Here is a 22,877-nt window from a genome sequence, read left to right as displayed (position 1 = left end):
ACTCCTAAAATCTTCATATTTGCTGAGTGACAGAGGTGTTAGGAGCATCTTTTGTTCTAATATTGATTCTTTTACCTTGGTTATTTGTACAGAGCTCCTAAACCCTGCAGAATCTCCTGGGGGCCTAGGAGGGATTTGTGCTTTAAGAAGGACTTTTGGTGGGCTCTAGGGCAGCTTCAGGAAGGAGGATGGTCATGAGAAAAACCACAGGGAGGGTGGTGCACCCCAACTCCATGTAGATGGAGACTCCTGTGCTGGGAGGCTCCTGGGCCTCATCCTGCAGAACTCTTCCTCTGTAATTTTGTCTTTTCTAGAATGTCATAAAAGGTAAACCATACAGCATGTAGCCTCTTCAGCCTGTCTTATTTCACTTAGCAGTGTACCAGGTAGGATTTATCTATGTCTCTGTGTAGGTTGGTAATTCGTTCCTTCATATTCTATGTTGGTTATACATTCAGCTATGGGAGGACATTCCTATTTATGATCTGATCAGCATCATAGAGCTGCTATGCATAATTACATGCTAATTTTGTTTTGACATACTTTTTCAAAGAACTTCTCTAGATGAAGATGATTTATAGGGACACTGTTGGGTCATAGATTGGACTTTTTTGCTTTGGGAAGAACTGGCAAATCATCTTCCAAAGTGGTCATGCCACATGTTCTCCTAGTTATGCCTGAGACTGCTGGTATCTCACATCCTGCAGCTGTTGGTGCACTGCTGTTTCTTGGAGTTCAGCAGTTCTAATAGCTATGCCATGCTACCTCACTATTGTTTTAATTTATGATTCCCTGATGTTATGGGATGCTGTACATCATTTTGTATAACTATTTGCCATCTTTTACAGAGTAGGAAAAAAATTGTGTGTATGTGTGTGTGTGTGTGTGTGTGTGTGTAGTGTGATGGGGATTGAACCCAAGGCCTCATATAAACTAGGCAAATGCTCTACCACTGAGCTATATTCCATCCTTTAAAAATTTCCTAGGCTTGCCTCAAGTTTGCAATCTTCCTGCCTCAGCCTTTTGAGTAATTGGGATTATTGGCATGCAACAGTGCACTTGGTAAAAATTTAATTTTATAAAGTCCATGTTATTGGTAATTTTTTTTAAGTCAGTTGGTATTTGGTATTGTGAGTTAAAGCTCATCATCAAGGACTGGGGAAGTAGCTCAGTATTAGAAAATTTGCACAGCATGTGTGAGGCCCTGCATTCAATTCCTTGTACCAGAAACAAATATACACCACCATCACTAAATATAAGATTATACAGATTTTCTTATTTCTTTCCAGATTTTTTAAAAAATTTTTTATCACATTTTAGTTATGGACTATTATGAGTTAATTTTTGTAGGAGTTTCTGTTTGTGTCTACATTCACTTCACTCAATATGGTTTGAATAACTTGTTCAATCACCGTTTCTTAAAAAAACAAGGATAATGGGTTTAATTTTAGTTTGAATTCCCAAAATCATGGCCTCGAATAATCTGGATACAGTACTGAATTACATCCATTTCTCAGGAATGCCAGGGGGGCCCATACACCACTGAATTGAAGCATTCTGTGGTGGGTCCTAATGACCACCAGAGGGTATGTGCCACCTTCCTGGATATGGCAGTGCCATAATACTGTTATGGTGGAGTGATAATGCTAACATGGTTTCCATGTGCAGCCTCTAATGCTAGTGTTTTATCCATAGAAGCCTTTGATGCTATTGTGTCCACATGTGGCCTCTAATACAAATATTGTGTCCATAGAGTGGCCTTGAACACTAATACAACAGCTTCCATATTAATATAATGTCCATATAATGGCCTCTAATACTAAAATAATATTCACATCATGGCATCAAAAACTAATATAGTAGCTGCCTGTGGCCTCTAATCCAAATATAATATACACACTATAACATCTAAAACAAAACAGTATCTCCCTGTGATCTTTAATACTAATATGATATCCATAGTGTAGCATGTAATGCTTAAATAGCTGCCCTGTGTCCTTTCATGTTCTTATGGTATCCATAGCTATTATGGTTTTTAGATATGAGTTGTCCTTTAAAAAACTCATATGTGAGACAATGAGAGAAAATTTAGATGTGTAATGACTGGATCCTGAGAGCATTAACCTACATCAAAGCACCAACCTAATGAAAGCATTAACCTAATTATTCACTGATAGGGATTAATTGGGTGGTAACTGTAGGGTGTAACTGGACAAGGTGGGTAAATGGTGGCATTCCTTTGAGGTTAATATTTTGTCCCTGGGGAGACGAGCGCTCGCGCGCGCTCTCTCTCTCTCTCTCTCTCTCTCTCTCTCTCTCTCTCTCTCTCTCCTTCTTGTTTGCCAGCTTTTCTTCTCTATGGTTTTGGCCATGATGTTCTGCTTCACTTTGGACCAAGAGCAAGTGAAGTATTGTAGTTCAGTGGTAGAGTGCTTGCCTAGCATGTTTGAAGCACTAGGCTCAATTCTCAGAACTGCATATAAATACATAAAAGTCCATTGATTACTAATTTTTTAAATGAGCAATTGAGTTGTGTGTCTTTGGACTGAGACCTCTGAAACCATGAGCAGCAAGTAAGCTTCTCCTCCTCTAAAATTGTTCTTGTCAGATCCTTTGGTCACAGTGGTGAAAAAGCTGACTAAATCAGAAATTGGTACTGAGAGTGGGTTTTTGCTATGAATAACCTATATGATTCAGAAAATTAATTGATAGAAAAAATTGCTTGAAACGAAAAAATTGCTTGAAAAATTGGAGCTGGTTTGTTGGGGGGAGGAATTTTGAATTGTTTAGGGATGTAAGCTGGAAAAGATTTAGCATGTTGCAGGTGGAGCTTAATTAAGGATTCTGGTGGGAGCTCAGAAGTCTAAAATGCCAATAGGATTGTAAAAAGCAAAGACTGGACTTGTAAGGTTTCAGAGGAAGAGGACTGTATTGAAATAGGACAGAGGGCATTCATGTTGCACTCTTGATAGGAAGTTCTCTATCTTTTGCCTGTGTCCTGAGACATTCTATGAGGTTAAATTAAAAGGTGATGAACTAATTAATCTGGCAAAGGAAATTTCAAGGCAACACAGCATTCAGGTAGTGAGATGGATATTGCTGGTGACCTTTAGTCAAAGTTACTGTGGATCAGATCAGAAAGCAGAGCAGAAAGATTTTAACAATTTCCAGTTTGCCCAGAAAAATGTAAAACTGGGGTGAAGGAAGTTGTGATTGTTAAGGACATTACAATCACTACAGAGAAGCTAAATTACTTTACCCAGAGACAATATAAAAGATGGCTTGTGGACAATGATAACATTTCCATGAAGTAAAATAACACAAGTATACCTACTGGGCAGATAGGTTTGATAAAGGATTATGGACTGCAATCATTTTTATTTTCCCCAATGTGAAAAGAAATTTGTTAATACACAAACTGAAAGAAAATGGTTTTCCACATCAAAAGTCTCTTTTTTACCCTTGTATTTACATATAGTTCTAAATATTTCTTTCCTTTTCCCTTTTCCCTAATTGAGACTCACCATGAGAGATAAGACCATTTTATGGAACATGTCAACAGTAACTAAATTCCTCTGGCTCATCAAATGCCTTTTTTTGGTTTGCATTTTTTAAAATCAAGCCTATTTCCAGGCTGGGTTCATTGTCACACTCCTGAAATATCAGATACTGAGGCAGTTTGGGTGTGAGGGTAACAACTGCAAAACCTGTCTGGGTATTTTAGCAAAACTCTGTATCAAAATAAAATTTTAAAAGGACTGGTAATGTAGGCAGTGATAGAACATCCCTGGGTTCTATTCCCAGTACTACACAGACACAAACATATGTGCACACACACACATATACACATACACACACAACTATATACACACACAAATGCTTAATTCACAAGCACATTTGTGCTGTACTGCAATGTTTTACTCTAATTAGAAAAATTAATTGATAGAAAAAATTGCTTGAAAAAAAGAAACTGATGACTAGATTTCTCTTCTGTGTACTAATATTTACTTTAATGGCCTTACAGAAACCTGTAACTTCCAGTATTTCTTTAAAAGGATGAATGCTGAAATTCTCCTGAATGTATCACTGTTAAAAAAATAAAAGTCAAATAACTGTAAATAAAGTTGATCTAAATACACCTTGTTTTTTGCTTTAATGATTGCCGTGTCCATTAGCAGGTCTGCTGCTGTGCCCATGTTCTTTCTCACTGTCGACAGTGAAGTGCAGAGCAGGGCTGCCCCTGGCATCCATCACATTTGGATCTGCACCATATTTCAGCAAAATAAGCACATTCTTCCTCCTGGAATTGTGCAGTGTCAGGACTGCACCAAGAAAGGGACTATCAGCTCCAGGAATTCATATTTAATATGCGGCAGGTTTCACCAACTAGCCACACTTGAATGAAAAAAATGCATTGGTTCTAGGAATTCTAATCAAATCCATCTTCAGCTACTATCTACCTTAATCAGAAGTGTGCTGTTGTCACTGTTACAGAAGTTAATGTGTCATTTCTCCTGTATCAGGAGTGTTATCACTTCTGGATGGCCACAGGCACAGGCATAATGCAGAGCAGTCCTATGAAAATGAAAGCATTTTTAGGAAAGCATAGAAACTATGTCCAAATCAAATATAAGTTTTAAAACTGCAAATGTTTAATATCACATACTTCCTCCTTTTTCCAAATAAATATTTAATTATTTTCTGCAGAAACTATGATCTTTCTTAGGCCTTACTACTGAAAATATCAATTACCTATTGGAAGGACTGGCAGTGGGGATGAGGCCATTGTGCTGGGGTTGCAAGCCAGAACCTCACTCATGCTAGGCAAGCATGGTACCCTTGAGGTACATCCCCTGCCCAGAGCAGCCTAGTAGAAAAGAAGGAACATGGATGTCACAGTTAGCACAACATCACTTTGAGTCTTACTTTAACCTCTGTTACTTACTAGATATTGCCTAGCCTTTGTATGTGTCCCTTTCCTCACCCAGAAACTGGGAATGAAGTAGTAGTTACCTAATAGGATAACACAGTGATGCCTATGAGAGCTTCTATGAAGAGGATGTAGAAATTCAGGTAAAAACAACAGCTCAATACTTTCCTTTTTACTGTGGCCATCACTATGTTTTCTACTTCACAATGATAACATTTCCATGAAGTAAAATAACACAGGTATACCTACTGGGCAGATAGGTTTGATAAAGGATTATGGACTGCAATAAGTACAAGAGGATCTTCTTACATTTGACCATCCCCAGTGTTGGAATGCCACTTAGAATTCATGATGTTCCATAGCGGTCATTGGCAGCATTGATGAGATATTCTTCATACTCATTGGATCATCTCACAATCCATGGTGCCTTACATTAGGTCACATTGGTACAAACAAAAGATCATTGAGAATGCTTCTCATATGCTTGCCATTTGATTGAATGTTACTAGTGAAAAATTGCATTGTAGAGCCCCACACCTCCCTTCCCAAGAGCAGTCTGGACCTCTTGGGCAGGATGAATTGGGGATAGGGCCAGTGCAGATTCCAAAGCCAGGCTGGCATTAGTTAGTTGTCTTTGAAACTGACGAGGGAGCCTGGGCCTCTGCAAGCATGGAGGAGATACATCCCAGTCTCAGGCCAGCAGGGGATGGGCCAGTGCTTCTGTGGCACCCCATCATCATAGGTGTCACTCCCCCTGCCTCACAACAGGTCCATCACATCACGGGCAGTCTAGCCCTCTGCTCAGCCCTGCTCAGTGTGCAATAACATTTGAAGTTTTTAAAACAACAAGATCAGTATCAACAACAACAAGCTGTGGAGCACAAGAAGCTTAATAGTCTAAAAGAAGTAGCTGAGAATCAGGAAGCCAAGCTAAAAAAATGTGAGTGTATTTAAAGGTCCACCCAGGGAGCTTTGGCTCTTTTGGGAGTACTGTTTTACCACCTGCTTTGATGCAGTTTGGATCCAAAATGATACTGATATTTCTAAGAGTGTACCATAGTAACAATGAGCAGCACTGCACAGAAGTTCCAGTTATTTCAGAGACAACACGCAGAGATGTGGTAGATCTGTGCACAGAGCCTGGCTAGAGTGACTGATGTCTGGCTAAAGTGTGGTGGGCCTCTGAATGTCCAGTTGCTCATAATGAGAGAATGTTCAGCATTCTTTAATGACTTGGAAGTCAGAGAAGTGAAGTTTGTTTCTTCTTTACTCATGAATGTTTCCTGGCAGGAACATTGTGAATGAACTAAGGTCTCAGGATCAAAGTCCCAAGAGAAATTATGTAAAAAATGTGTGAGGAACATGGAAGAAAGGAGAATGGCATTCATAGTCCTAGAATGACTATGACTCTTGCCAAAATTAAAAAAAAAGACATCTCACCAGCAGCAACAGATTGAGACCCAGCAACAAATTCTGGCTACAAAGCAACAGCACTTGAAGTTTTTAAAACAACAATATCAGTATCAACAACAACAAGCTGTGGAGCACAAGAAGCTTAATAGTCTAAAAGAAGTAGCTGAGAATCAGGAAGCCAAGCTAAAAAAAAATGTGAGTGTACTTAAAGATCATGTGGAACAGAAGAGACTAAGCAAGGGGAAACTTGTGGAGGAAACTGAACAGATGAATGGTGTATTCCACAAAAACAGAAGGAGCTCATTCTAGCAGTGTGAAAAGTAGAGGAACTTACAAGGCAGCTAGAGATGTTCAAGAATGGCAGTATTGATGGCCACCAAGACAACCAGTCAGCTGTGGCTGAGCTGGATCACCTCTACAAGGAAGGGCAGTTAAGAAACAAATTGAATCAAGAGCAGAATGTCAAGCTAAAACAACAGAGGGAATGTTTGGATAAGTGCAATTCAGAAAGGGCAGTCATGGGAAAGCAAGTAATGAGCTGCAAGACTCACTGTGGAGAAAGAAGGCAGCACTGCAACAAAGTGAAAATCTTCCCGTTTCATCTAATAGAAATCTTCCTCAGCAAGCGGTGTCAGCCCTAAGCTATGTGGCTGCAGTAGATCTGTCTATCCAGTCCTCTAATTCTAAGGATGCCATCAAGGCCTGAACTGCTAGTGAAGCTAGCTCTGCCTCATGGTCCCTTGGCCATGCAGACTTCAGAGCAGCCAATAAAGATATAAACATGGCCCAAAATGACATCTAGGTCCATGGCACAAACTAAAGGCTCTAACATCCATTTAACTGGCCCTGATTGGAGCCCTTCAAATGCAGATCTTTTCCTGAATCCAGGCTCTTCTGTACCCCAAATTACTGGGAATTCTCTGGACCAACCTGATGATGGGGAAGTTCCGCTGAGGGAGAAAGAGAAGAACATGCCTCCATTCTTGATGTTCGACCCAGTGGACCAGTATGCTGCCCCGCCCTCCTTTGGTACACTCAGGAAAACCCAGAGCAGTAAAGATGTCTTGTGGGATGCTCAGGCTGCAAATACAAATTGGTTAAATTTCCTATCCCTAGAAAACCAAAACAAGTTAATTTTCCTTAATTTGGACAAGCATATCAATCACCTTCTGACATTAAGCCCAAATGGAAATCCTCAGCTGTTGCTAACAGCTGTAACATCCATTGGAAGTAAACCCAAACCAGCAGGGCAGCAGCCAAGGGTGCTGCTACCTCTCAATATACCTTCAGTTGGCCAAGACCAAACCTCTTCTCCAGGGTCTAAGCAAGAAAGTTTACCTGCTGCTGTAGTCTGGCCCTTTACCCCCCTGTCATTCAAACATGCTTGCTGTTGGTCCAGGCTTCAGAAAACCTCAGACCATGGCATCCAGATCTATATATTCCATGTATACACAGCATCAGGTTCCAGAAAAAAGTTCCAGCAGGTTGTGCAGAGTGCCCTAAGATACATACCAGAGGCTCACATTTTGCAAGTGTATATGACAAGCCTGTGATTGCTACTTCCTAAATTCCCAGCAGCACCCAGATATTAACATTTACTCCAACAGCCAGGGTAAGCATGGCAGTTCAGAACCTGAAACAGAACCTATTTCTTCAGTTCATGAGAACCATTAAAATGAAAGAATTCCTTGACCACTCAGTCTAATCAAATTATTGCCTTTCTCATCTAACCATTACCGAAACCATAGTGATGCTGACTTAGAAGCATTATGAAAGAAAGTGTCTAATGCACCCAGACCACTAAAGAAATGTAGCTCTACTACAGAGCCAGAGGGTCCTAATGGACCAAATATTTAGAAAATTTGTATCAGAGCCCACAATAGCTGCAATGGAGACCACCTCTGTCCCATCATACCCATCTAAATCATCAAATTCAGTGACTCAGAAGGCTCCACATGAATTCTGAATCCATATTTATATATGAAACCAGAAAAGAAGGTTATCTCTTTAGTTCCTAAGCCAGAGAATGTGGGAAGTGCCAGTTCACAGAACACTGACATGCCAGCTTCTTCTCCTAGCCTTGATTATGTGCCTAAAGGAGTCCCAGGCAGCATCAGAAGAGCAATTTTATTTATTCAATACATTACAAACACAATTCAAGTGAGTCAGTATCCTTGTTTAATTGGACACATCAGAATTCATTCCAGACTCCCAAGCCCCTCAACAATGGGCAATGCTACAGCTGATCATCTTATTGCAGCTTGTGAGAAGTTGCCTCCTTATGACTGTGCTCAAACCTTTCATATATTACCTCTCAGCCACCCACCCACAACCCAGCTTGCTTAAACCCAGCCTTGCCATCAGAACCACTGACCCATCACACAGCTTTGCTGCAGGCCTACAGGACCCAGTGCCAGGCCCTAATCCACCTGGCCTAGGCTGTCTGGGCCTCCAGAACATGCCGCCCCCTTATACTTGATGCTTTGCTAAAGGTTGAGTGTTCTCCCTGATATGCAGATGCTAACCCACAACAAGGGAGGGTAGGGAGGGAAAGAACAGAAGTTCATTAGATTAGACATGGAAAATAAAGGGAAGGGCAGCGGTTTCAATGAGGAAAGACAGTAGAGTGAATTGGACAAACTTTATTTTGCTCATAAATGGTTACATGGCCAGTGTAACTCCACATTATGTACAACCACAAGAATGGGATCTAATTCAAACTGGTTGTATTCCATGCATGTACAATATGTCAAAATATACTCTATTGTCATGTCTATCTAAAAACAACAAATGAAAAACTTTCTTTGGGACACAATGTAATGAAAAGAAAAAATAAGACCAGAATAGGAGACAATCCTTATGTAGCCTATGTCTGACAATGGAGTCACATCAAGAAAAATATCTTTTAATAAGACAACCCAACAAAGAAAGGCAAAGGATTTGAATAGACAGTCACAGACACATGAATGGTTATTGAAAATATAATTGCATTAGTAATCATTAGGGAAATGAAAATTAAAATTACAAGGAGAATGACTAAAATTAACAAGACAGTATCAAGTATAGAAAAAATGTAGAGCCAATAGGATTCCTGCTATTGCTCATGAGAATGTAAAATAGTGTAACCATTTTAAAATACAGACACTTACACACAGTTAAATATGCAGCTACCCAAGGCATTTACCCCAGGGATCTGAAAACATTTATGGATACAGAAACTGGTACACAAATGTTTGTGGCTTTCTGCATAAGAACACAAACTGGAAATAGCTCAAATGTCCATAAATAGAAGAATAATCAAATTTTGGTATATCCATATAAGCAAATTATGAACAGTAAGGAAAAGAAATTAACCACTGATAACTTCAACAACACCAATGACTCTTAAAAATGTTCCAAACAAAAGAAATCAGATATAGAGCATATATACTTTATGACTTATTAATACATTCTTGAACAAGAAAAACATATATTTGTAAAAAGAAAAAGCAAGGCTGGCCTGGAACTAAAAGGAGATCTGGGAATTGATGCAAATAAACAGGTAAAAACTGTGAGAAGTGAGGAGAATGTTGTATGTTTTGAGGTGACAATTATATGGCATATATATTTTGCAAAACTCTGAATTGTACTTAGAATATGAAATATTTATTATGTGTAAATCAAACCTCAAAAAGATGTTATATTTCAAAGACAATAAAGTACCCATCAAAATATTCTGAGAAATACAGCTTTAAGGCATTTGAGTTGATGGTTTCTCTTAATTAATATCTCAATTTATTCAGTTAATGCCATAAAATAGGAAAGAACAGAATATGAATTGGGTGAAGGGACTCTTCCTTAGAATATTTTTTTGTATCACATTTCAAACATTAATTATTCATGTTATTGTTAGTAATTTTGAGTATAACTGTATTTATCTTATTCTACCTTTGGGGAATTGTGAATTGTGCTTTTGCTCATTTTTGTACATTTATCTGAGTGAAAAGCAATTTGATGTCTTTTCTTGAGTGAGCACCCATTTTCCTTTTGTTTTACATTTCTAATTAATATATACAGAAGTGAGTATATCTCATGTACAGTTAAGTAATAATGATAACAAAAAGAGTCCTTCTGTGCACCTTCTATTGAACTGGTTTAAAAAATTTTCACATCCCTTTTGTACCCCCTGTGAGTGCATTTCCTTCTTCCCCATATAGAGTTAATGACTATTACTAATCTTGTATTAATTTACCTCCTCTATGTCTATGTCTTCATATATATGTTTCATATTAACATATGTTTTTTCATATATAGTATAAAAGCATGTAATTCTAAATTATATACATTTGGATGTTTTAGAGATAAAATTTTTAATCTTTATATATGTTTATATTATTATCTCCATAGCTTTATAACTTTTATTTTTTTCCCTCAGTAATTCTTGTAGACTTATTGATGTTGACATATCAAGTGGTTGCTCACTTGTGGGATTATGTAGTATTCCATTGTAATGATTATACTATATTTGTCCACTCAAAAAAAAAAAAAAGGAACAAAATTAGATCTTTTATCCTATACAAAATTCAACTTAAAGTGGATCAAAGAAACTTTGCAACTTCTAGAAGAATATATGAGTTCCACATTCCAACATATTGGTGAAGGCACTGATTTCCTTATAAAGACCAATAAATCTCAAGAAGTAAAACCAAAGGATTACTAACCCCAACCCAGAACTCTCCACAGACTGCAGCAGCTCAGTATATACGGATCAACTGGCATCTACCCCAAACATGGTACTGGAAAATCCCTGGAGGGATGCACTAGCCAAGGTAGAGTCCTCTATGACACCCACAGCCCTTAGAGATCCCACAGTGAGAAGGTGCACAGAGGCAGAAAGCCAGCAAGCAACTTGAGCCACTCTACAGAAGTTCCAGCAGAGGAGACTTGGCTTCAAACTCACCACCAGCAACAACAGGAGCTCATACACAAGCAGACATACTGATGCTCCACCCCAGACTCAGGGATGGTACCCCTGTGTTGTACATCAGACAGGATAGAGCCCACTGTGCCAAAGACCCTACACAAAACAGTCTTCAATCACAGGTCCCACACTTGAAGACAGCCACAAAGTTCCATGCCATTTGAAAGAATAACCTGTGCAGAGGAGTGCGTGTTCAGCATTCCACAACCATCAGTAACAGCCATGACTCCTGCATCCCATGTTTCTGTTCCCAACAGAAGCAGCCAGAAGATGCAATATAACATACTCTGAGGTACTCTTGCTACAATTAAGGCCCCTGGACTGAAAAACAACAAAAAAGCTGGTGAGAAAAACCACAGCAACCTGGAAAGTAGTACCTGTGCCCCACCAGCATGAGGAGGATACAAATTTCAAAGTCCCACAGGGACTAGTTAACTCAACTCTCATTTAGACTGACAGAAGACAGCTCTTGAGGATAACACCAAGCAGCCAGCACAGAACCTGGGGCATACACTGTGCTAGTAAAAGCCACAAAGTGACTTATAAAGGTGAACACCATATATGTTAGCTACTACCCAGTGTACCGTGACCTGAGGGCAGCAGACCCTTATGCACCCACCATGATACATGTAGCAACACAGCAAAGAGTCTGAAATGCCTCAGAGACCACAATACCCCCCAACACACCAAAATAGGCATGGGTAGCCCATGCTGGATTTGACAGCACTGGACTTACAGAGCAAATATTACTACAATTTTATACCTGGATGAAAGGAACTAAGGAAGGCATCTTCTACATGCTGCACCCCCTCTCATGTTTTGCTGATAGATTGCTTTGATCTGATGTGATTGCAGTAGCAAGACAGTATCTGATCTCAAAATGGTGCTCATATCGAGAACAGCTAAATGTATACATAGTATGGGAGAATAATACCTGGGTATTTGCCCTATCCAGGGAACTTAAGAAACAAAACAACTCAATAAATAATCTTTTGCATGGAATTATAAGGGTAATCATCCCAGCACATGGGTAGACATACAAACAATAGAAAAAAGGGAGCAAGCCACTCCAAACAGCCCACAAATTTCAACAACTGATCTCACTGACATAAAATGTTAAAGAAAGAATTTAGAAAATTTATATTTACAATGATCAATGAACTATAAGAAGTAAGGAATGAACAAGAGGGAAAAATATGGAAAGAGAAATATCATTTCAATAATAGAGAAAGAGAGAGATTCTATGAAAGAAGAAAACAGAAATCTTAGGAAAGGAAGATTAATCCACACAGTAGACTCATTCTCAAGCCTTGAAGAGAAAGTTTACAATGTTCAAAGTAATATTTTCAACAAAGAAAAGACATCAAGATACCATGCACAGAATATTATAGAAATTCAGGATAACATTAAGAGAACGCATCTAAGAATGCTTGGTGTAGACAAAGGCACCTAAGCACAAACTAAAGGAATGCACAAGGTTTTTAATGAAATGATAGCAGAAAATTTTCTAAACCTTAGAAATTAGTTGTAAATCTCCATGCAAGACACACTTAGAACCCCAAAGAGACAAGAGCAAAAAAAGATGTTCTCTAAAATGCATTATAATGAAAACGTCTAGCACACGCATTGAGGATGGAAGTTTGAAAACCTGGAAGAAAAAACATGAAGGCAATTTTGAGGTAGCCAATTGGAATTTCAACTAATTTCTTAGTGGTGACATTAAAAAATAAAAGGGCTTCAAATTATATCTCTCATGTCCTTAAAAAAAATAAGGTGCCAACCAAGCTTACTGTATCCATCCACCCAAATGATCCTACACAATTGAGTATGAAATGAAAACCTTCCATGATGAATAGAAGGTCAAATAATTCAATAAGCAATATCACTGGAAAGGACTTCTCATTGGTAATTCCAATTTTATTTAGAAAATGCCACCACTACTCCCCAAATGCTTGCACACACGATCTCACAATTATATTAAATATGCAATACATACATACATATAGTAAAACTCTTCTCTTTTATACTTTGCATGACATATATGCTGAAATTTCAAAATATGCATTCATACAAATACATACTTTCAAGTATTTGAAGAGGAATAGAGAAAATACCTGGGAATTCATTTTCTCTATTTCTATACTCACCTCCTTTTGATAGAAAAGTAGATTGTGCAGAATCTCTTCAACTGTATTCCTTTCATTCTCCTCATTAATATTTTCCCTAAGAAGTCACAAAATTTAAGTCAGCAATTAAAAAACTCCCCCTAACTATTACCAGTAGAAAGAAAATACTTCAAAAAATTTTTCTAAACTAGGATATCCTGCCAAATGTGGTGGCACACACCTTTAATCTTAGCAAATTGGAAGGCTGAGGCAGGAGGATTGCAAGTTTCAGACCAGCCTCAGCAATTTAGCGAGGTACTAAGCAACTTAGTGAGACCAAACTAAGAGGTTCTGGGGATGTGACTCAGTGAGTAACTTCCCCTGGATCCAATCCTCAGGGGAAAAAATCATGACACCAGGTCATATTTATAGGCAAACCAACAAGGCTCCCTTCTGACTTCTCAATTAAAACTCTAAAATGAAGGAGGCCTGTAATGAGACATTTCGAGACTTAAAAGAACACAATTCCCAGACAAGATTCCTATATCCAACAAACTCTCCTTCATATCTCACAATATAATTCCTAGCTAATAGAAAAAAGGCAATATAATCTCACAATCCCATCAGACCATACTGAAATTAAACTAGAATTCAACAGCAAGAAAAATAATTAAAACCACACAAACATATGGATCTTGAAGAATATTCTTTCAAATGAACAATAGCAGAATAAAGATATTCTTTAAACAAATAAGAGCAAAGATAAAACTAATCAATATATCTGAGACGGCATGGAAACAATTAGTGAAAAATGTTTACCATTGAATACCTACATTTAAAAAACAATAGCTCCAAATAAGTTAAATTATACTGTACATCTCAAGGCCTTAGGGTAAGAACAACCAACTAGCTCCCAAACCAGTAGAAGACGGGGGGCGGGGGGAGCAAAAATTAGTGAAATTGAGAAAAAAATACAAAGAAACAATAACAAAACAAACAACAACAACCGCCAGGGAATTTGATATTTGAAATAATAAGGATTGGAAAACACATAGCCAAACTAACTAAAGGAAAGAGAGAAGATCAAATCCACGAAGGCAGAGATGAGAAAGGGGATATTAGCACAGATACTTTTGAAATACAAAGGATCATTATAAACTACTGTGAAAATATTGACTCTACCAAACTGGAAAATCTAGAAGACATTAACAAATTTCTAGACACATATGACCTGCCCATGTTGAACCAGAGAAAGGCAGAAAACCTAAACAGACCAATATCAACTAATGAGCTGGAAACCCTATTTAAAGGCCTACCAACAAAGAAAAGACAGGACCAATGGATTCTCAGATGAATTCTACCAAACCTTTAAAGGAGTAATAACACTGGTATTTCTCAAATTATGCTATGAAATCAAAGAGATCATTCCATGAATCCATAGCCCTCATACCCAAACCCAACAGATGCACCAAGGAAAGACAACTACAGATCCAAATCACTGATGAAAATATAAATGCAAAAATCCATACTATTTTGAATGTAAAATGCATTCAAAAGCACATTAAGAAGAGAATACACCATGTTCAAGTGACTGTTCTTCCAGAGATGCAAGGATAGTTTGACATTAGAAAAATCAATAAGTGTGAGAATAAGAAAAAAATGGCATTCTTGTCCCCCCAAAATGAAATAATGGGACACCTGTGTGAAAATAAAAATGTTATTGTACCCTTCACTCATACCACATAATAACTCATTTTCAAATGCAATAAGTTCTGAAATAAAAAGAGAATACAAAGCGTTGGAAAGTCAGTGTAAAAAAAGGGTGGGTTAGGGTGCATGTCATGGTGCACACCTGTAATATCAGGTTCTCTGGAGGCTAAGGCAGGATCACAATTGGGAGGAGGACCACAATTGTGAGGACAGCCCCAGCAACTGAGCAACATCCTGAGGCAACATAAAAAATTTCAAAGGGCTGAGGATGCAACTCACTGATAGGACACCCTGGCTTCTATCCCTAGTATCACAAAGGAAGGGGAACAAGTAACAACAAAGGTAAAAGAGAGATATTTCTTTGCAAACTTAAACAAAACAATCTTTTAAAAATTTCATAAATTATACAATCTTAATAAAAATTGTATTCATCAAATTATACCCATAAAGCATACAAGGAGAAGTCACAGATTCAAATAAATTCATTTCCTCACACATAATCAAATACACATGAAATGTTTAGAGAGACCCCAAAAGAAAAGCAGGCAAGAGTCTTGAAAAGTCACTTTTTGTAGGAGACATATAAGTGTTTAATAATCATAATTTTCTTCTATTAGGTGCAGAGTCTCTGTTCTAGTGTCTAAGTCTCTGATCTACTTTGAGTTGATTTTTGTGCAGGGTGAGAGAGAGAGGTTAATTTCATTTTACTACGTATGGATTTCCAGTTTTGCCAGCACCATTTGTGGAATAGGGTATCTTTTCTCCAGTGAATCTTTTTGGCATCCTTATCTAGTATGAGATAACCGTATTTATGTGGGTTTGTCTCTGTGTCCTCTATTCTGTACCATTGGTCTACAAGTTTATTTTGGTGCCAATAACATGCTGTTTTTGTTACTATATCTCTGTAGTATAGTTTAAAGGCTGGTATTACAATGCCTCATGCTTCACTTTTCTTGCTAAGGAGGAAATATTCTATATATGTCTGTTATTTTCCTGTGTCTTATTATTTTTCCAAATAAATTATGTGATTGCTTTTTCTACTTCTATGAAGAATGTCATTGTGACTTAATAGGAATTGCATTAAATCTGTAAAATTTAGTACAAATTTGGTAGTATGGCCATTTTGACAATATCAATTCTGCCTATCTAGGAGCATGGAAGATCTTTCCATCTTCTGAGGTTTTCTTCAATTTCTTTCTTTAGTGTTCTGTAGTTTTCACTGTAGAAGTCTTTCACCTCTTTTGTTAGATTTATTCCCATTTTTAATTGTGAATAGAGTAGTTTTCCTAATTTCTCTTTCAGTGGATTCATTGCTGATGTATAGGAATGCATTTGTTTTGTGGGTGTTGATTTTATATCCTGCCATTTTGCTGAGTTCACTTATTAGTTCTAGAAGTTTTCTGGTTGAATTTTTTGGATCTTCTAGATATAGAATCATATCATTAACAAACAGTGATAGTTTGAGTTCTTCTTCACCTATTTGCATCCGTTTAATTTCTTTCTTTTGTCTAATTGCTCTGGCTAGAGTTTCAAGGATGATGTTGAATAGAAATGGTGAAAGAGGACATCCTTTTATTGTTCCAGCTTTTAGTGGGAATGCTTTCAATTTTTCTCCATTTAGAATGATGCTGGACTTGGGTTTAGCGTATACTTTTTACAATGTTGAAGTATGTTCCTACTATCCCTAGTTTTTCTAGTGTTTTGAACATGATACAATAATATTGGGTGACTTTAACACACCCCTCTCACTACTGGACAGATCCTCCAAACAAAAACTAAATAAGGAAACTAGAACTAAATAATACAATCAATAACTTTGATTTAACAGGCAAATAAAGAATATTTCATCCATTAATGAGAAAATATACTTTCTTCTCAGCAGTACATGGCTCCTTCTCTACACACGCAGACACACACACACACACACACACACACACTCACATAAAATAAAAGTTATTAAAAAAGAATAATTCATGATCAGGGTCTTACCTGGGTATTTATTTTGAAAAATTTCATATTTCTTTGTTTCACATTCAAGAACTGTTTCTTTACCTACATGTGTAAAAATGTAATAAATAAAATTACTATTTTAATACTTATCTGGAAAACATTTATCAAATTTATCAAATTCTTAAGACTGGACCACATACTCAGATCTATTAACAGAACTTTATCACACACACTTCAAGTTTCTAAAACAAAATTTTGTTTTAGATAGTAATGAAGGGAGAAAAAGGGAAAGAGAGGTAGATGTCAATCAAAGACCTTAAGGTTTGGCACATGATACTGGTACTTTCAATGAAGTCATGCTCCCCATGACCTCCTGGAAAGTACCCTGAACTTAGAAGAAGTTCCAGCTTCTAAGCAACCTCGTATTGTTGTTAAACAAGTCATTTCCCTAAGAATCAAAGTGTTCTTTTAACAATATGAATGTTACTGCTTCAGTTCACCAGGTTAGAGATTTAAGGGATGTTATAAAAACATGCTAGGAGAAAGAGGAAAGGTATGAAATAATTTGTTTCCTATTCTGAAGTATATAAGAATTGCAAATAAGAACCAAGCTGTGTTTTTCCTCAGGTTTCAATACTGAAGTATTCAGAAAAGAGCAAGTCCTAACTTGGGTTGTCAGCTGTTCTTTGAATCTAGAATTTCAGAAAAGTCAGCTATGTAAAGATTGGTAAACCAGTTTATTTATAAATATACCAACCCATTAAGTTAAATGATATAATTTTCAACTATGATTGAACCAATCAATCACATCCACACAGAAAAACAATAAATGCTGAGACATGACTTGGACTATTCCTACTTCATCCCTACCTATTTAAACTCTAAACCAGGAGCTTTTTGTTAGATTGATGCTTCATCTCCACATTTGCCTCCAGTGACTTGGAACACAAAACCCTGTATTATATGGAAATACTACTGAAACATGATGAAGTTTGGCTCTCTTAAATCAAAGAGCTCTTGATACATATCATTGGGGGATTTTCATTACTACAGGAAAAGGATCACTTGAGGGCCAATGGAATGATGGAACTCATCCCAGGGAAAGAAGATATTGCTCCTCCCATGACTAAAGAAAAAGGTTTATACACATGGAAAGGTCCTTTGGGTGCAGATTTGGGGGGCATAAAAGAAACAGGATGATCACTTCATGCAACATTATTTGAACCTCTCTGAAGGTTATATGAGGTAATGATGCCTCATAGCATAACACACCATGAAAGTCCCAAATAATTGGTCAGCTCTGATAATGTTGACAGTAAGTGGGAAGGGTCAGTTTGATCATTATATATGTGGATAAAACAAGGAGGTCCATGTGCCAAAGCACAGGATCCCACTTCGACAAGAGTGGCTTAGCATTAAAAATATGCATGTTTAACTATGCATGTATTACCATGAACAGTGAGTGGTCTGGATCAGTTAGGGCAACCTTGCAGTAAAAGTTAATAATTTCCTGACTGCAAGAGAAAATTTCAAGAGCATCACTGTAACATCAGTATCAAATGAGTGATAATGATGTCTTTTTCTTCTACCCTACTTGTGAAAGAGGATTATTTTCCTTGACTAAAGGATAGCCTTAGCTTCTAGAAAAAAAATTACGGGGGTGTGGTTGAAGGTACCTGTTATTAATAGGAAATTAATTTCCTCTTAACAGAAAATTCACAAGATTTCCTGTTAAATTTAACTAATTATTTGAAATTATTTAACTAATTTGAAACATCAAACATGTGACAGTCTTGGAATCTCATGCACTGGTGTTCTACTTAAGATGAAATGGGTGATGCTGGGATTCATAAGGATAAGATCTTCCAAGTCCGGAGGTAGGGCTCAGTGGTTTGCACAGTAAGAGAGTATCTGCCTATATGCCTGAGTCCCTAGTGTCAAATGCAAGCTGTTTGGATGGAACAAAGTCTTGAAAGAAATTTACCACTTTTGCAACATCTGACTTCTTTAACTTTTTCTAGCATTCTTGGTTTCATGGCTGCTTTTTCAAATTATCCCAACTCCAGAACTCAGCTGAAATCTCACCTGATGTAGAAGATGTAATTGTTGTAATGATTTTGAACTTCCTTTCAATATTAGCTAGCATTCATGTAAACACTTATGGGGGATCACCTCTGTCAACAGCATAAGATAATGCAGTCCAACTCCAGCAATCTTCACATAAGATATTAACACCTTGCTGACGAAGAAAGCTAACTATGCCTTTGCATTCAAATCTTGCAGCAAGCATGAGGGACGTTCTAAAATAGCAGATAATTTTACCTCAGGATTCCCAATGAGATTATTCAAAAAGCTCACCTGATCTATTCTAACAGTTTCATATCTTGTCTGTCGCTGTAACATTGACCATTTGCACATGCCAACACACAAAACCTCTAAAGAACTTAAGGGTTCATCTATGTATAAGAGCTCCAGGGATAAAAGGAGAATATAGGAAGTGTCTTGATCCACTCAGTTCATACAGTATAGAATTTACTAATATAATGTCCTTTGTAGACTATGCTGAAATTTGAAATAGAGATGAATTGAAGAGGATGATTGTCTACTATTTTCCTAGGATACAGTGCTGTACTTTAATTTCTAGGAAGCATAAAATCTAAGAAATAAAACTGATTTTAAGGATTAAAATTGAAATAACAATGATAGTCTTAATACATTGATAATATGATTAGAAGAATAACGAGAGTATTCTTATTACAATATTACTGTAATAATAGTCTTAAGAATACTGGTCACAGGAGTTTCACTTAATGGTGTTGACAAGAATGTACTACATTAAGAATTACATTAAGAAAGAGGTCTTGAATTTAAAGGGAGAAATGAATTTTGGTTACTTATGAGCAAAAGATCTGTGGACATTCTCCTATTATTAATGAAATGATTTCTACATTAACTGCTCTAAACCTCAATACAAAATTATATTCCTACTTGTAAGTATAACTCAGGGACACTTATGCACAACTAGTTCTTAAATCATTACCATAGATGTGCCATTTTAATTGCCACTTCAAGTCCCTTTTCATTTTAGGAGAAATATAAATTTGGGGATGTGGCTCAAGTGGTAGCGCGCTCACCTGGCATGTGCGGGGCATTGGGTTCGATCCTCAGCACCACATAAAAAAAATAAAGATGTGTGTTCACTGAAAACTAAAAAATAAATATTAAAAAATTCTCTCTCTCTCTCTCTCTCTCTCTCTCTCTCTCTTAAAAAAAGAAATATAAAAATCACTGGTTTGTCAATAGCAATTAATTAGAATTAAATCTTTATGGACTGTTTTTATCATAATAAAAGTCACTAAATCACTTGACATTTTAGAGACAGTGCTGAAGAAAAAGACATCATAAAGCTGACAATACCCATAACCTACCAATTGTAATAATAGTTAAGCTACTTAGGCATATATGCAACCACATTGAAATATAGATACATGCTTTCAAAGAAGAAAATATATAAAATACCAACTTTGATTCTAAAATGTCATTCAATTTCAAAGAGATTAATAAAATCTATGAACCATGTTTTTTATCAAATAAAATCAGCAATTTTAAAGACACTAAATTCCTTATCAAAATACATGATCAAATAGGAAGTATAAACTCAAACAATTCTAGAGGCAAAGTGTTTACTTGAAGAAATACCTATGAGGATCAGTAGCAAACTGGAGAATTTAATAGTCCTAGGACAAAGGACCTTACTCAGCAACACCCACCAGATAATTGTATGGGTTCAAAGGTGAACAGATTCAATTCTTTCATTGGGCTTAATAGCCTCATTCTGCATGAGACTCCTCAATTTTCATGTTGACTCAATTCACAGAGAAAAGCTAAATGTATGCATAGACATGTTTGTTCCATAGACCCAGTGTGTGGATGAGGGTGTATTTGCTGTGGGTTTTTGTCAAATGCACTGTGTACAAAGTCACATTCTGGCAAGCAAAATCTGTTCTCTGTCATATCTTGTATTACCATAAAAACCAGTCCCAGAAACATTCTGAGAAGGAATGAGAATACTACATTTAATAATTTTTCCTCAAGTATTAATTTATACTCCATTGGTATCCAATACTCCCTGTTAATTAAATGAATAACTAGTTTGCTAGAACTGCTGAAAGTGAAGTTTCATGGGATCCACATTTGTATTCTCATTCACTTCAGGGTTTGCAGCACTGAACAATGCCAGTTTGGTCATGCCAAGGCTCTAGGAACTCAACAGACCTCCTGAGACAGTATACTGCACAACTCCCACTGAACAGGGGTTCATGATTTTCTACTATTCTATTGGAAAAAAAACAGCTTGCAAAACATTGGTTGTCAAAATAACCTAGAAGACAACAAGGAGGAATAAAATACTTAAAGCTTCATTCTCTACTTATTATGAGATCTATAGACCCATTTCTAAGGATATTCTGAATGGCAGTGAATGATTAATAATTGGAAGAAAAGGGTGCTCTTCTGCAAGTCAATAGATAAAGCCTAAAACACTTCTTTCAAATTACAATCACAGAACTTGTGAAAGGCAGGTGAAAGTTAGATTACCATTATTGTTTTGGAGAGGTTTTAAGGAAGGAGTTACCTGACTAATATCCCACTCTTCTAGAGATTTCATCACCTTTGGATAACTAGGATTCATATATGAATTGAATGTGTTTAGTGGCTCTTACTAGGAGTTCTATCAGAATCTCCATGAAGTGTGTGTGTGTGTGTGTGTGTGTGTGTGTGTATTAGCTAGCATTCATGTAAACACTGTCAACAGCATAAGATAATGCAGTCTAACTGTATATATATATATATATATATATATATATATATATATATATATATATATACACACACACACACACACATATACACTTCATATATATATATATCATATATATATTTCACATATATATTTCATACATGTATATTAATAAGAATATATATTATACATAACAGTATATATATTAATAGGAATATATACTATTCCCACAATTAATAGGAGTATATAATACATATAATAATAGGAATATCCAAGCCTTATTACATTTATTGTATCTAGATTTTCAGGGGTAAGCTTACACTTGTAAGTTTTCAAAACTAGCCTGAGGACACTTTTATGCACAGTTTTAGGGAAGAACATGAGAAGCAGAAATCCTCCACTTCAATGTCAACTCTGTTCCCATGCAATTTTCCTTTATCATTTGAGGATTTTCCCAAAATGACAGGCTGAACAGTCACCTAGCATGAAGTGGGACATCAATGTCCTCTTCCAAACTCTCCTTATGGGCCACCTAGACACTACCCACTTTGCAATGCTAAATTCAAACCCTCATTTATCATTTCAATTCTAGACCATTCTCTCCACTCCCTGTTCTAAAGAATTTTCTTAGTGCTTATCATCTCTATGAGTGGTAGACATTCACTTCTAATTAACTTTTTTTTGTTTTGTGAGGATAGCAATATTGGTTCCTTTGGGTGCTTTCCATCTGTGAAGCAGTCCACAGACACCACTGAGATCCTTACAACCAGCTGTCTAGGAGTTAATTTGGCAATCATTTTCCCAACATGGATGGGGATGTTTAGGGTTAGCTGAGCCTCTGCAATTATAAGGTGGCAGGGTGGGCACTCATGTTAATCTCCTCTCAAAGCTGAGTCCTTTTTTACTCCACTCTGTAAACAAGAGCACATTTTTAGTCTGTTGTGTTTACCACATAAAAGATTTATAAAGAGTTTTTGATATTCTGACACTGAAACAGCCTGACAAAAAAGA

At 36.9% G+C, this 22,877-nt stretch overlaps 1 pseudogene; it reads left to right on the top strand.

Annotated features, from left to right (window-relative positions):
* The first annotated feature begins 6,337 nt into the window (after positions 1-6,337).
* LOC114102514 (apoptosis-stimulating of p53 protein 2 pseudogene) lies at positions 6,338-8,689 on the top strand (annotated as a pseudogene).
* The last annotated feature ends 14,188 nt before the right edge of the window (positions 8,690-22,877 follow it).

This window comes from Marmota flaviventris, chromosome 12 (genome assembly GCF_047511675.1).
Source record: "Marmota flaviventris isolate mMarFla1 chromosome 12, mMarFla1.hap1, whole genome shotgun sequence".
Lineage (NCBI taxonomy): Eukaryota > Metazoa > Chordata > Mammalia > Rodentia > Sciuridae > Marmota > Marmota flaviventris.
This window is presented reverse-complemented; position numbering and strand designations above follow the sequence as displayed.